The sequence below is a fragment of the Lampetra fluviatilis genome, unplaced genomic scaffold, assembly GCF_964198595.1.
Source record: "Lampetra fluviatilis unplaced genomic scaffold, kcLamFluv1.1 SCAFFOLD_360, whole genome shotgun sequence".
Taxonomy (NCBI): domain Eukaryota; kingdom Metazoa; phylum Chordata; class Hyperoartia; order Petromyzontiformes; family Petromyzontidae; genus Lampetra; species Lampetra fluviatilis.
This window is the reverse complement of record NW_027621503.1, coordinates 79264-96848: the sequence shown is the minus strand read 5'-3', so window position 1 is coordinate 96848 and position 17585 is coordinate 79264. Positions and strand designations below refer to the sequence as shown.

At 47.9% G+C, this 17585-nt stretch overlaps 1 long non-coding RNA gene across 2 annotated transcripts; it reads right to left on the bottom strand.

Annotated features, from left to right (window-relative positions):
* Positions 1 to 7322: 7322 nt before the first annotated feature.
* On the bottom strand, positions 7323 to 15901 carry LOC144955336 (uncharacterized). 2 transcript variants are annotated; one of them, XR_013641617.1, is made up of 3 exons: positions 15884 to 15901; positions 10523 to 10559; positions 7323 to 7383 (listed from the first exon to the last, which is right to left on the bottom strand). It is a non-coding gene; the product is annotated as an uncharacterized LOC144955336 (long non-coding RNA). The 2 variants fall into 2 exon arrangements; XR_013641618.1 differs by having other exon boundaries at positions 7329 to 7417; positions 15884 to 15894.
* Positions 15902 to 17585: the final 1684 nt, after the last annotated feature.

Below are 17585 nucleotides of genomic sequence, written 5' to 3'. Positions count from 1 at the left end.
CACGTCACACACACACGTCACACACACGTCACACACACACTACACGTCACTCACCTCCACCTCTCCGCCCACCCCCTCCCCCCCTTTCTTCACTGGCTCCTCCCCCAAAGCCGCCCCCACCCCTCCCGCCCCAGGCCCCCTCCCCCATCTTCTCTGGCTCCTCCCCCAAAGCCCCCCCCACCCCTCCCGCCCCCACCCCCCACTTCTCTGGCTCCTCCCCCAAAGCCCCCCCCACCCCTCCCGCCCCCACCCCCCACTTCTCTGGCTCCTCCCCCAAAGCCACCGCCCCCACCCCTCCCGCCCCCTTCTCTGGCTCCTCCCCCTTCGTCACTGGCCCCTCCCCCAAAGCCGCCACCCCTCCCCCCACCCCCTTCTCTGGCTCCTCCCCCAAAGCCACCGCCCCTCCCCCCACCCCCTTCTCTGGCTCCTCCCCCAAAGCCACCGCCCCCACCCCTCCCCCCACCCCCTTCTCTGGCTCCTCCCCCAAAGCCACCGCCCCTCCCCCCACCCCCTTCTCTGGCTCCTCCCCCAAAGGCTCCCCTCCCCCCACTGGCCCCCGCCCTCTTCTTCACTGGCTCCTCCCCCAAAGCCACCGCCCCCACCCCTCCCCCCACCCCCTTCTCTGGCTCCTCCCCCAAAGCCACCGCCCCTCCCCCCACCCCCTTCTCTGGCTCCTCCCCCAAAGGCTCCCCTCCCCCCACTGGCCCCTCCCTCTTCTTCACTGGCTCCTCCCCCAAAGCCACCGACCCCACCCCTCCCCCCACCCCCTTCTCTGGCTCCTCCCCCAAAGCCACCGCCCCTCCCCCCACCCCCCCTTCTCTGGCTCCTCCCCCAAAGGCTCCCCTCCCCCCACTGGCCCCGCCCTCTTCTTCTCTGGCTCCTCCCCCAAAGCCACCGCCCCCACCCCTCCCCCCACCCCCTTCTCTGGCTCCTCCCCCAAAGCCACCGCCCCTCCCCCCACCCCCTTCTCTGGCTCCTCCCCCAAAGGCTCCCCTCCCCCCACTGGCCCCGCCCTCTTCTTCTCTGGCTCCTCCCCCCAAAGCCACCGCCCCCCCACCCTCCCCCCACCCCCTTCTCTGGCTCCTCCCCCAAAGCCGCCGCCCCTGCCCCTCCCACCATCCCAAGCTCCTCCCCCCCCTTCTCTGGCTCCTCCCCCAAAGCCCCCACCCCTGCCCCTCCCCCCCCCCCCACCCCTCCCCTCGGCCCCCCCCACCCACGACATTCCTGGGGGAAGGCCTCCAAAGGGGGGTTGGCCCCTCCCCCCCATCCCCCACTTCCCCCCCAGCCCCTCCCCCCTCCCCCCCAGCCCCTCCCCCTTCCGCGTGCCCAGAGACTTGGGGGATGACATTTCCACAGCCTCCTGGAGACACACACAGAGACACACACAGTGACACACACAGTGACACACACAGTGACACACACACAGTGACACACACAGTGACACACACAGTGACACACACACAGTGACACACACACAGAGACACACACACACACAGAGACACACATAGTGACACACACACACACAGTGACACACAGTGACACACACACACACACAGAGACACACACAGAGACACACACACACAGTGTTACACACACACACACAGAGACACACACACACAGAGACACACACACACAGTGACACACACACACACAGTGTTACACACATAGTGACACACACAGTGACACACACACACACACAGAGACACACACAGAGACACACACACAGAGACACACACACACAGTGACACACACACACAGTGTTACACACATAGTGACACACACAGTGACACACACACACACAGTGTTACATACACACACACACACAGTGTTACACACACACACAGTGTTACACACACACACATACACACAGTGACACACACACAATGACACACACACAGACACACACACAGTGACAGTGTTACACACACACAGTGACACACACACAGTGACACACACATACAGTGACACACACACACACAGTGACACACACACAGAGACACACACAGTGTTACACACACACACATAGACACACAGTGACACACACACAATGACACACACACAGACACACACACAGTGACAGTGTTACACACACACAGTGACACACACACAGTGACACACACACAGTGACACACACACACAGTGACACACACACACACAGTGACACACACACAGAGACACACACACACAGAGACACACACAGAGACACACACACACACAGTGATACACACACAGTGTTACACACACACACATAGACACACAGTGACACACACACAGACACACACACAGTGACACAGTGTTACACACACAGTGACACACACACACATAGACACACAGTGACACACACACAGTGACACAGTGTTACACACACAGTGACACACACACACAGTGACACACACAGACACAGTGTTACACACACAGTGACACAGACACACACAGTGTTACACACAGTGACACACACAGTGACACACACACAGTGACACACACACACAGTGATACACACACAGAGACACACACACACAGTGTTACACACACAGTGAGACACACACACAGTGAGACACACACACAGTGACACACACACACAGTGACACACACACACAGTGACACACACACACAGTGATACACACACAGAGACACACACACACACAGTGTTACACACACAGTGACACACACACACAGTGACACACACACACAGTGACACACACACACAGTGTTACACACACACAGTGACACACACACACACAGTGACACACACAGACACAGTGTTACACACAGTGACACAGACAGTGTTACACACACAGTGACACACACACAGTGACACACACACACAGTGACACACACAGTGACACACAGTGACACACACACAGTGACACACACACACAGTGACACACACACAGTGACACACAGTGACACACACTGACACACAGTGACACACAGTGACACACACACAGTGACACACACACACAGTGACACACACACACAGTGACACACACACAGTGACACACACACACACACAGTGACACACACACACACACAGTGACACACACACACGCACAGTGACACACACACACAGTGACACACACACACACACAGTGACACACACACACACACAGTGACACACACACACACACACAGTGACACACACACACACAGTGACACACACACACACAGTGACACACACACACACAGTGACACACACACAGTGACACACACACACACAGAGACAGACACAGAGACAGATAGTCAGTGGCATACACACACACAGAGACACACACAGTGACACACAGTGACACAGTGTAACACACACAGTGACACAGTGTTACACACACACAGTGACACACACACACACAGTGTTACACACACACACACAGTGTTACACACATACACACAGAGACACACACACAGTGTTACACACACAGTGACACACACACACAGTGACACACACACACAGTGACACACACAGTGACACACACACACACACAGTGACACACACAGTGACACACACACACAGTGACACACACACACAGTGACACACACAGTGACACACACACACACAGAGAGACAGACACAGAGACACACACACAGAGACAGACACAGAGACAGATAGTCAGTGGCATACACACACACAGTGACACACACACAGTGACACACACAGTGACACACAGTGACACACACAGTGACACACACACAGTGACACACACAGTGACACACACAGTGACACACAGTGACACACACACACAGTGACACACACACACAGTGACACACACACACAGTGACACACACACACAGTGACACACACACACAGTGACACACACACACACAGTGACACACACACACAGTGACACACACACACAGTGTTACACACACACAGTGACACACAGTGACACACACACACAGTGACACACACACACAGTGACACACACACACAGTGACACACACACACAGTGTTACACACACACAGTGACACACAGTGACACACACACAGTGACACACACACACAGTGACACACACACACAGTGACACACACACACAGTGACACACACACACAGTGACACACACACACAGTGACACACACACACAGTGACACACACACACAGTGACACACACACACAGTGACACACACACACAGTGTTACACATACACAGTGACACAGTGACACACACACAGTGACACACACACACAGTGACACACACAGTGTTACACATACACAGTGACACACAGTGAAACACACACAGTGACACACACACAGTGACACACACACACACAGTGACACACACACACACAGTGACACACACACAGTGACACACACACACAGAGACAGACACAGAGACAGATAGTCAGTGGCATACACACACACAGTGACACACACACACACACACAGTGACACACACACAGAGACACACACAGTGACACACACACACACACACAGTGACACACACACAGAGACACACAGTGACACACACACACACAGTGACACACACACACACAGTGACACACACACACACACAGTGACACACACAGACACACACACACACACACAGTGACACACACAGTGACACAGTGTTACACACACACAGTGACACACACACAGTGACACACACACACAGTGACACAGTGTTACACACACAGTGACACACACACAGTGACACACACACACAGTGACACACACAGACACAGTGACACACACAGTGACACAGTGTTACACACACACAGTGACACACACACAGTGACACACACACACAGTGACACACACAGACACAGTGACACACACAGTGACACAGTGTTACACACACACAGTGACACACACACAGTGACACACACACACAGTGACACACACAGACACAGTGACACACACAGTGACACACAGTGACACACACACAGTGACACACACACAGTGACACACACACACAGTGACACAAACACACAGTGACACACACACAGTGACACACACAGTGACACAGTGTTACACACACACACAGTGACACACACACAGTGACACAGTGTTACACACACACACACAGTGTTACACACACACACACAGTGTTACACACAGACACACACAGACACAGTGTTACACACACACACAGTGACACACACACAGTGACACACACACACAGTGACACACACACACAGTGACATACATACACACACAGACACATACACACACAGTGACACACACATACACAGTGTTACATACACACTCACCCACCCACCCACTCACCCACCCGCCCACTCACCCACCCGCCCACTCACCCACCCACCCACTCACCCACCCACCCACTCACCCACCCACCCACTCACCCACCCACCCACTCACCCACTCACTCTCTCACTCACCTACTCACTCACTCATACACTCACTCACTCACTCATACACTCACTCTCTCACTCACTCACCCACCCACTCACCCACTCACCCACCCACTCACCCAGCCACCCACTCACCCACCCACTCACCCACCCACTCACCCACCCACCCACTCACCCACCCACTCACCCACCCACTCACCCACTCACCCACCCACCCACTCACCCACCCACTCACCCACCCACTCACCCACTCACCCAGCCGCCCACTCACCCACTCACCCACTCACCCACCCGCCCACCCACTCACCCACCCACCCACTCACTCACCCCCACGCTCACCCACCCACCCACCCACTCACTCACCCACTCACCCACCCACTCACCCACTCACCCACCCACCCACTCACCCACCCACTCACCCCCACGCTCACCCCACGCTCACCCCACGCTCACCCACCCACTCACCCACCCACTCACCCCCACGCTCACCCCACGCTCACCCCACGCTCACCCCACGCTCACCACTCACTCACCCCCACGCTCACCCCACGCTCACCCCACGCTCACCCCACGCTCACCCCACGCTCACCCACCCACCCACCCACTCACTCACTCACCCACCCACCCACTCACCCCCACGCTCACCCCACGCTCACCTCACGCTCACCCCACGCTCACCCCACGCTCACCCCACGCTCACCCCACGCTCACCACTCGCTCACCCCCACGCTCACCCCACGCTCACCCACCCACCCACTCACCCACCCACCCACCCACCCACCCACCCGCTCACCCACCCACCCACCCACCCGCTCACCCCCACGCTCACCCCACGCTCACCCACCCACCCACCCACTCACTCACTCACCCACCCACCCACTCACCCCCACGCTCACCCCACGCTCACCCCACGCTCACCCCACGCTCACCCCACGCTCACCCCACGCTCACCCCACGCTCACCACTCGCTCACCCCCACGCTCACCACTCGCTCACCCCCACGCTCACCCCACGCTCACCCACCCACCCACTCACTCACTCACCCACCCACCCACCCACCCACTCACCCCCACGCTCACCCCACGCTCACCCCACGCTCACCCACCCACCCACCCACTCACTCACTCACCCACCCACCCACTCACCCCCACGCTCACCCCACGCTCACCCCACGCTCACCACTCGCTCACCCCACGCTCACCCCACGCTCACCCCACGTTCACCCCACGCTCACCCCACGCTCACCCCACGCTCACCCCCACGCTCACCCCACGCTCACCCACCCACCCACCCACCCACTCACTCACCCACCCACCCACTCACCCCCACGCTCACCCCACGCTCACCCCACGCTCACCCCACGCTCACCCCACGCTCACCCCCACGCTCACCCCACGCTCACCCACCCACCCACCCACTCACTCACCCACCCACCCACTCACCCCCACGCTCACCCCACGCTCACCCCACGCTCACCCACCCACCCACCCACTCACTCACTCACCCACCCACCCACTCACCCCCACGCTCACCCCACGCTCACCCCACGCTCACCCCACGCTCACCCACCCACCCACTCACTCACTCACCCACCCACCCACTCACCCCCACGCTCACCCCACGCTCACCCCACGCTCACCCACCTACTCACCCACCCACTCACCCACTCGCCCACCCCACGCTCACCCCACGCTCACCCCACGCTCACCCCACGCTCACCCCACGCTCACCCCACGCTCACCCCACGCTCACCCCACGCTCACCCCACGCTCACCACTCGCTCACCCCCACGCTCACCCCACGCTCACCCACCCACCCACTCACTCTCACCCACCCACCCACTCACCCCCACGCTCACCCCACGCTCACCCCACGCTCACCCACCCACCCACCCACTCACTCACCCACCCACCCACTCACCCCCACGCTCACCCCACGCTCACCCCACGCTCACCCCACGCTCACCCCACGCTCACCCCACGCTCACCCCACGCTCACCCCACGCTCACCACTCACCAGATCCCAGAGAGGGCCTCTGCAAGTCGTCGTCCTGCGGGTTCCAGCTGCTGCACTTACCTGCACAAGAAGCAGCGTCACGGACTCAGAGAGACTCATAGACACACACATAGACACACATAGAGAGACATAGAGAGACATAGACACACAGAGACTCAGAGACACACATAGAGACTCATAGAGACACAGAGACACACAGAGACTCATAGAGACACACATAGAGACTCATAGAGACACAGAGACAGAGACACACATAGAGAGACATAGAGAGACATAGACACACAGAGACTCATAGAGACACACATAGAGACTCATAGAGACACAGAGACACAGAGACACACATAGAGAGACATAGAGAGACAGAGACACACAGAGACTCATAGAGACACTCATAGAGACACACAGAGACACACAGAGACTCATAGACTCATAGAGACTCATAGAGACTCATAGAGACTCATAGAGACTCATAGAGACTCATAGAGACCCATAGAGACACATAGACACACACATAGAGAGACATAGAGACTCATAGAGACACACAGAGACTCATAGACACAGAGACCCATAGACACACACATAGAGACTCATAGAGACACATAGAGACACATAGAGACACACATAGAGACTCATAGACTCACAGAGACTCATAGACACACACATAGAGACTCATAGACACACAGAGACTCATAGACACACATAGAGACTTGGTGAGTGGCTGGGACTCAGGGTCTAGTAGAGACTCGGGGTCTAGTAGAGACTCAGGGTGTAGTAGAGACTCAGGGTGTAGTAGAGACTCAGGGTCTAGTAGAGACTCAGGGTGTAGTAGAGACTCAGGGTCTAGTAGAGACTCAGGGTCTAGTAGAGACTCAGGGTCTAGTAGAGACTCAGGGTCTAGTAGAGACTCAGGGTCTAGTAGAGACTCAGGGTCTAGTAGAGACTCAGGGTGTAGTAGAGACTCAGGGTCTAGTAGAGACTCAGGGTCTAGTAGAGACTCAGGGTCTAGTAGAGACTCAGGGTCTAGTAGAGACTCAGGGTGTAGTAGAGACTCAGGGTCTAGTAGAGACTCAGGGTCTAGTAGAGACTCAGGGTCTAGTAGAGACTCAGGGTGTAGTAGAGACTCAGGGTGTAGTAGAGACTCAGGGTCTAGTAGAGACTCAGGGTCTAGTAGAGACTCAGGGTGTAGTAGAGACTCAGGGTGTAGTAGAGACTCAGGGTCTAGTAGAGACTCAGGGTGTAGTAGACTCAGGGTGTAGTAGAGACTCAGGGTCTAGTAGAGACTCAGGGTCTAGTAGAGACTCAGGGTCTAGTAGAGACTCAGGGTCTAGTAGAGACTCAGGGTGTAGTAGAGACTCAGGGTCTAGTAGAGACTCAGGGTGTAGTAGAGACTCAGGGTCTAGTAGAGACTCAGGGTCTAGTAGAGACTCAGGGTCTAGTAGAGACTCAGGGTGTAGTAGAGACTCAGGGTCTAGTAGAGACTCAGGGTGTAGTAGAGACTCAGGGTCTAGTAGAGACTCAGGGTGTAGTAGAGACTCAGGGTCTAGTAGAGACTCAGGGTGTAGTAGACTCAGGGTGTAGTAGAGACTCAGGGTCTAGTAGAGACTCAGGGTCTAGTAGAGACTCAGGGTGTAGTAGAGACTCAGGGTGTAGTAGAGACTCAGGGTCTAGTAGAGACTCAGGGTCTAGTAGAGAATCAGGGTGTAGTAGAGACTCAGGGTGTAGTAGAGACTCAGGGTGTAGTAGAGACTCAGGGTGTCGTAGAGACTCAGGGTCTAGTAGAGACTCAGGGTGTAGTAGAGACTCAGGGTGTAGTAGAGACTCAGGGTGTAGTAGAGACTCAGGGTCTAGTAGAGACTCAGGGTGTAGTAGAGACTCAGGGTGTAGTAGAGACTCAGGGTGTAGTAGAGACTCAGGGTGTAGTAGAGACTCAGGGTGTAGTAGAGACTCAGGGTGTAGTAGAGACTCAGGGTCTAGTAGAGACTCAGGGTCTAGTAGAGACTCAGGGTGTAGTAGAGACTCAGGGTCTAGTAGAGACTCAGGGTGTAGTAGAGACTCAGGGTGTAGTAGAGACTCAGGGTGTAGTAGAGACTCAGGGTGTAGTAGAGACTCAGGGTCTAGTAGAGACTCAGGGTCTAGTAGAGACTCAGGGTGTAGTAGACTCAGGGTGTAGTGGAGACTCAGGGTCTAGTAGAGACTCAGGGTGTAGTAGAGACTCAGGGTCTGGTAGAGACTCAGGGTGTAGTAGAGACTCAGGGTCTAGTAGAGACTCAGGGTCTAGTAGAGACTCAGGGTCTAGTAGAGACTCAGGGTGTAGTAGAGACTCAGGGTCTAGTAGAGACTCAGGGTCTAGTAGAGACTCAGGGTCTAGTAGAGACTCAGGGTCTAGTAGAGACTCAGGGTCTAGTAGAGACTCAGGGTCTAGTAGAGACTCAGGGTGTAGTAGACTCAGGGTGTAGTGGAGACTCAGGGTCTAGTAGAGACTCAGGGTGTAGTAGAGACTCAGGGTCTGGTAGAGACTCAGGGTGTAGTAGAGACTCAGGGTCTAGTAGAGACTCAGGGTCTAGTAGAGACTCAGGGTCTAGTAGAGACTCAGGGTGTAGTAGAGACTCAGGGTCTAGTAGAGACTCAGGGTCTAGTAGAGACTCAGGGTCTAGTAGAGACTCAGGGTCTAGTAGAGACTCAGGGTCTAGTAGAGACTCAGGGTCTAGTAGAGACTCAGGGTGTAGTAGACTCAGGGTGTAGTGGAGACTCAGGGTCTAGTAGAGACTCAGGGTGTAGTAGAGACTCAGGGTCTGGTAGAGACTCAGGGTGTAGTAGAGACTCAGGGTCTAGTAGAGACTCAGGGTCTAGTAGAGACTCAGGGTCTAGTAGAGACTCAGGGTGTAGTAGACTCAGGGTGTAGTAGAGACTCAGGGTCTAGTAGAGACTCAGGGTGTAGTGGAGACTCAGGGTCTAGTAGAGACTCAGGGTGTAGTAGAGACTCAGGGTCTGGTAGAGACTCAGGGTGTAGTAGAGACTCAGGGTCTAGTAGAGACTCAGGGTCTAGTAGAGACTCAGGGTCTAGTAGAGACTCAGGGTGTAGTAGACTCAGGGTGTAGTAGAGACTCAGGGTCTAGTAGAGACTCAGGGTGTAGTGGAGACTCAGGGTCTAGTAGAGACTCAGGGTCTAGTAGAGACTCAGGGTCTAGTAGAGACTCACCAACCATCTTTGGGCTGGTAGCTGCAGCCTCCAAGCCCTGAAGACAAAAAAAAGTGAAATGTCACCACTCACTACAATACGTAGCGTATAGTGTAGTGTAGTAGTGTATAGTGTAGTAGTGTATAGTGTAGTAGTGTATAGTGTAGTAGTGTATAGTGTAGTGTAGTAGTGTATAGTGTAGTGTAGTAGTGTATAGTGTAGTGTAGTAGTGTATAGTGTAGTAGCGTATAGTGTAGTGTAGTAGTGTATAGTGTAGTGTAGTAGTGTATAGTGTAGTAGTGTATAGTGTAGTGTAGTAGTGTATAGTGTAGTGTAGTAGTGTATAGTGTAGTAGCGTATAGTGTAGTAGTGTATAGTGTAGTGTAGTAGTGTATAGTGTAGTGTAGTAGTGTATAGTGTAGTGTAGTAGTGTATAGTGTAGTAGCGTATAGTGTAGTGTAGTAGTGTATAGTGTAGTGTAGTAGTGTATAGTGTAGTAGTGTATAGTGTAGTGTAGTAGTGTATAGTGTAGTGTAGTAGTGTATAGTGTAGTAGTGTATAGTGTAGTGTAGTAGCGTATAGTGTAGTGTAGTAGTGTATAGTGTAGTGTAGTAGTGTATAGTGTAGTGTAGTAGTGTATAGTGTAGTAGCGTATAGTGTAGTGTAGTAGTGTATAGTGTAGTAGCGTATAGTGTAGTGTAGTAGTGTAGTGTAGTAGTGTATAGTGTAGTAGTGTATAGTGTAGTGTAGTAGCGTATAGTGTAGTGTAGTAGTGTATAGTGTAGTGTAGTAGTGTATAGTGTAGTAGCGTATAGTGTAGTGTAGTAGTGTATAGTGTAGTGTAGTAGTGTATAGTGTAGTAGTGTATAGTGTAGTGTAGTAGCGTATAGTGTAGTGTAGTAGTGTATAGTGTAGTGTAGTAGTGTATAGTGTAGTGTAGTAGTGTATAGTGTAGTGTAGTAGTGTATAGTGTAGTGTAGTAGCGTATAGTGTAGTGTAGTAGTGTAGTGTAGTAGTGTATAGTGTAGTGTAGTAGTGTATAGTGTAGTAGTGTATAGTGTAGTGTAGTAGTGTATAGTGTAGTGTAGTAGCGTATAGTGTAGTGTAGTAGTGTATAGTGTAGTGTAGTAGTGTATAGTGTAGTGTAGTAGTGTATAGTGTAGTGTAGTAGTGTATAGTGTAGTGTAGTAGTGTATAGTGTAGTGTAGTAGCGTATAGTGTAGTAGTGTATAGTGTAGTGTAGTAGTGTATAGTGTAGTAGTGTATAGTGTAGTGTAGTAGTGTATAGTGTAGTGTAGTAGTGTATAGTGTAGTAGTGTATAGTGTAGTGTAGTAGCGTATAGTGTAGTAGTGTATAGTGTAGTGTAGTAGTGTATAGTGTAGTGTAGTAGTGTATAGTGTAGTGTAGTAGTGTATAGTGTAGTGTAGTAGTGTATAGTGTAGTGTAGTAGTGTATAGTGTAGTAGTGTATAGTGTAGTGTAGTAGTGTATAGTGTAGTGTAGTAGCGTATAGTGTAGTGTAGTAGTGTATAGTGTAGTGTAGTAGTGTATAGTGTAGTGTAGTAGTGTATAGTGTAGTGTAGTAGTGTATAGTGTAGTAGCGTATAGTGTAGTGTAGTAGTGTATAGTGTAGTAGCGTATAGTGTAGTGTAGTAGTGTAGTGTAGTAGTGTAGTGTAGTAGTGTATAGTGTAGTGTAGTAGCGTATAGTGTAGTGTAGTAGTGTATAGTGTAGTGTAGTAGTGTATAGTGTAGTAGTGTATAGTGTAGTGTAGTAGTGTATAGTGTAGTGTAGTAGTGTATAGTGTAGTAGTGTATAGTGTAGTGTAGTAGCGTATAGTGTAGTGTAGTAGTGTATAGTGTAGTGTAGTAGTGTATAGTGTAGTGTAGTAGTGTATAGTGTAGTGTAGTAGTGTATAGTGTAGTGTAGTAGGTATAGTGTAGTGTAGTAGTGTAGTGTAGTAGTGTATAGTGTAGTGTAGTAGTGTATAGTGTAGTAGTGTATAGTGTAGTGTAGTAGTGTATAGTGTAGTGTAGTAGCGTATAGTGTAGTGTAGTAGTGTATAGTGTAGTGTAGTAGTGTATAGTGTAGTGTAGTAGTGTATAGTGTAGTGTAGTAGTGTATAGTGTAGTGTAGTAGTGTATAGTGTAGTGTAGTAGCGTATAGTGTAGTAGTGTATAGTGTAGTGTAGTAGTGTATAGTGTAGTAGTGTATAGTGTAGTGTAGTAGTGTATAGTGTAGTGTAGTAGTGTATAGTGTAGTAGTGTATTAGTAGCGTATAGTGTAGTAGTGTATAGTGTAGTGTAGTAGTGTATAGTGTAGTGTAGTAGTGTATAGTGTAGTGTAGTAGTGTATAGTGTAGTGTAGTAGTGTATAGTGTAGTGTAGTAGTGTATAGTGTAGTAGTGTATAGTGTAGTGTAGTAGTGTATAGTGTAGTGTAGTAGTGTATAGTGTAGTGTAGTAGTGTATAGTGTAGTGTAGTAGTGTATAGTGTAGTGTAGTAGTGTATAGTGTAGTGTAGTAGTGTATAGTGTAGTGTAGTAGTGTATAGTGTAGTAGTGTATAGTGTAGTAGTGTATAGTGTAGTAGTGTATAGTGTAGTAGTGTATAGTGTAGTAGTGTATAGTGTAGTAGTGTATAGTGTAGTAGTGTATAGTGTAGTAGTGTATAGTGTAGTAGTGTATAGTGTAGTAGTGTATAGTGTAGTAGTGTATAGTGTAGTAGTGTATAGTGTAGTAGTGTATAGTGTAGTAGTGTATAGTGTAGTAGTGTATAGTGTAGTAGTGTATAGTGTAGTAGTGTATAGTGTAGTAGTGTATAGTGTAGTAGTGTATAGTGTAGTAGTGTATAGTGTAGTAGTGTATAGTGTAGTAGTGTATAGTGTAGTAGTGTATAGTGTAGTAGTGTATAGTGTAGTAGTGTATAGTGTAGTAGTGTATAGTGTAGTAGTGTATAGTGTAGTAGTGTATAGTGTAGTAGTGTATAGTGTAGTAGTGTAGTAGTGTAGTAGTGTATAGTAGTAGTGTATAGTGTAGTAGTGTATAGTGTAGTAGTGTATAGTGTAGTGTAGTAGTGTATAGTGTAGTGTATAGTGTAGTGTATAGTGTAGTAGTGTATAGTGTAGTAGTGTATAGTGTAGTGTATAGTGTAGTAGTGTATAGTGTAGTAGTGTATAGTGTAGTAGTGTGTAGTGTAGTAGTGTATAGTGTAGTGTAGTAGTGTATAGTGTAGTGTAGTAGTGTATAGTGTAGTGTAGTAGTGTATAGTGTAGTAGCGTATAGTGTAGTGTAGTAGTGTATAGTGTAGTGTAGTAGTGTATAGTGTAGTAGTGTATAGTGTAGTGTAGTAGTGTATAGTGTAGTGTAGTAGCGTATAGTGTAGTGTAGTAGTGTATAGTGTAGTGTAGTAGTGTATAGTGTAGTGTAGTAGTGTATAGTGTAGTGTAGTAGTGTATAGTGTAGTGTAGTAGTGTATAGTGTAGTAGTGTATAGTGTAGTGTAGTAGGTATAGTGTAGTAGTGTAGTGTAGTAGTGTATAGTGTAGTGTAGTAGTGTATAGTGTAGTAGTGTATAGTGTAGTGTAGTAGTGTATAGTGTAGTGTAGTAGCGTATAGTGTAGTGTAGTAGTGTATAGTGTAGTGTAGTAGTGTATAGTGTAGTGTAGTAGTGTATAGTGTAGTGTAGTAGTGTATAGTGTAGTGTAGTAGCGTATAGTGTAGTAGTGTATAGTGTAGTGTAGTAGTGTATAGTGTAGTAGTGTATAGTGTAGTGTAGTAGTGTATAGTGTAGTGTAGTAGTGTATAGTGTAGTAGTGTATAGTGTAGTGTAGTAGCGTATAGTGTAGTAGTGTATAGTGTAGTGTAGTAGTGTATAGTGTAGTGTAGTAGTGTATAGTGTAGTGTAGTAGTGTATAGTGTAGTGTAGTAGTGTATAGTGTAGTGTAGTAGTGTATAGTGTAGTAGTGTATAGTGTAGTGTAGTAGTGTATAGTGTAGTGTAGTAGCGTATAGTGTAGTAGTGTATAGTGTAGTGTAGTAGTGTATAGTGTAGTAGTGTATAGTGTAGTAGTGATAGTGTAGTAGTGTATAGTGTAGTAGTGTATAGTGTAGTAGTGTATAGTGTAGTAGTGTATAGTGTAGTAGTGTATAGTGTAGTAGTGTATAGTGTAGTAGTGTATAGTGTAGTAGTGTATAGTGTAGTAGGTGTATAGTGTAGTGTAGTAGTGTATAGTGTAGTAGTGTATAGTGTAGTAGTGTATAGTGTAGTAGTGTATAGTGTAGTAGTGTATAGTGTAGTAGTGTATAGTGTAGTAGTGTATAGTGTAGTAGTGTATAGTGTAGTAGTGTATAGTGTAGTAGTGTATAGTGTAGTAGTGTATAGTGTAGTAGTGTATAGTGTAGTAGTGTATAGTGTAGTAGTGTATAGTGTAGTAGTGTATAGTGTAGTAGTGTATAGTGTAGTGTATAGTGTAGTAGTGTATAGTGTAGTAGCGTATAGTGTAGTGTAGTAGTGTATAGTGTAGTGTATAGTGTAGTAGTGTATAATAGTGTAGTGTATAGTGTAGTGTATAGTGTATAGTGTAGTAGTGTAGAGTGTAGTGTATAGTATAGTGTAGTAGTGTATAGTGTAGTAGTGTGTAGTATAGTGTATAGTGTAGTGTATAGTGTAGTAGTGTATAGTGTAGTGTATAGTGTAGTAGTGTATAGTGTAGTAGTGTAGTGTATAGTATAGTAGTGTAGTGTAGTGTATAGTGTAGTGTATAGTGTAGTGTATAGTGTAGTCGTGTATAGTGTAGTAGTGTATAGTGTAGTAGTGTAGTGTATAGTATAGTAGTGTAGAGTGTAGTGTATAGTGTAGTGTATAGTGTAGTAGTGTAGTGTAGAGTGTAGTGTAGAGTGTAGTGTAGAGTGTAGTGTATAGTGTAGTCGTGTATAGTGTAGTAGTGTATAGTGTAGTAGTGTAGAGTGTAGTAGTGTAGTGTATAGTATAGTAGTGTAGAGTGTAGTGTATAGTGTAGTAGTGTAGTGTATAGTGTAGTGTATAGTGTAGTGTATAGTGTAGTGTATAGTGTAGTAGTGTATAGTGTAGTAGTGTATAGTAGTGTAGTGTATAGTAGTGTATAGTGTAGTGTATAGTGTAGTAGTGTATAGTGTAGTAGTGTATAGTGTAGTAGTGTATAGTGTAGTGTATAGTGTAGTAGTGTAGTGTATAGTGTAGTGTATAGTGTAGTGTATAGTGTAGTGTATAGTGTAGTAGTGTATAGTGTAGTGTAGAGTGTAGTAGTGTAGTGTATAGTGTAGTGTATAGTGTAGTGTAGAGTGTAGTGTAGAGTGTATAGCTAGAAGTGTCGGACAAGTATTTGCGAGTTCCCAGTGAAACTTACCGCTTCAGGTGTTTCGTCCTCCCAACTAGACATGCTGACGATGGACCTGCATCATCATGACATCATCAGAATCATCAGCATCACATCATCAGCATCACATCATCAGAATCACATCATCAGAATCACATCATCAGAATCACATCATCAGAATCACATCATCAGCATCACATCATCAGAATCACATCATCAGAATCACATCATCAGAATCACATCATCAGAATCACATCATCAGAATCACATCATCAGCATCACATCATCAGCATCACATCATCAGAATCACATCATCAGAATCACATCATCAAAATCACATCATCAGCATCACATCATCAGCATCACATCATCAGCATCACATCATCAGAATCACATCATCAGAATCATCAGAATCACATCATCAGATACACATCATCAGAATCACATCATCAGAATCACATCATCAGAATCACATCATCAGCATCACATCATCAGAATCACATCATCAGAATCACATCATCAGCATCACATCATCAGAATCACATCATCAGAATCACATCATCAGAATCACATCATCAGAATCACATCATCAGAATCATCAGCATCACATCATCAGCATCACATCATCAGAATCACATCATCAGAATCACATCATCAGAATCACATCATCAGAATCACATCATCAGAATCACATCATCAGAATCACATCATCAGAATCACATCATCAGAATCACATCATCAGAATCATCAGAATCACATCATCAGAATCACATCATCAGAATCATCAGCATCACATCATCAGCATCACATCATCAGCATCACATCATCAGAATCACATCATCAGAATCACATCATCAGAATCACATCATCAGCATCACATCATCAGAATCACATCATCAGAATCATCAGAATCACATCATCAGAATCACATCATCAGAATCACATCATCAGAAACACATCATCAGAATCACATCATCAGAATCATCATCATCACATCATCAGAATCACATCATCAGCATCACATCATCAGCATCACATCATCAGCATCACATCATCAGAATCACATCATCAGAATCACATCATCAGCATCACATCATCAGCATCACATCATCAGAATCACATCATCAGCATCACATCATCAGCATCACATCATCAGAATCACATCATCAGCATCACATCATCAGAATCACATCATCAGAATCACATCATCAGAATCACATCATCAGAATCATCAGAATCACATCATCAGAATCACACTACTATACACTACACTATACACTACTATACACTACACACCACTATACACCGCTATACACTACACTGCTATACACTACTATACACTGCTATACACTACACACTACAGTACTATACACTACACTATACACTACAGTACTATACTATACACTACACTATTATACACTACTACACTATACACTACAATATACACTACACACTACACTACTATACTATACACTACACTATTATACACTACTACACTATACACTACTACACTATACACTACTACACTATACACTACTACACTATACACTACTACACTATACACTACTACACTATACACTACTACACTATACACTACTACACACTATACACTACTACACACTATACACTACTACACTATACACTACTACACTATACACTACTACACTACACTATACACTACTACACTATACACTACTACACTATACACTACTACACTCTAGCAGAGTAGTGG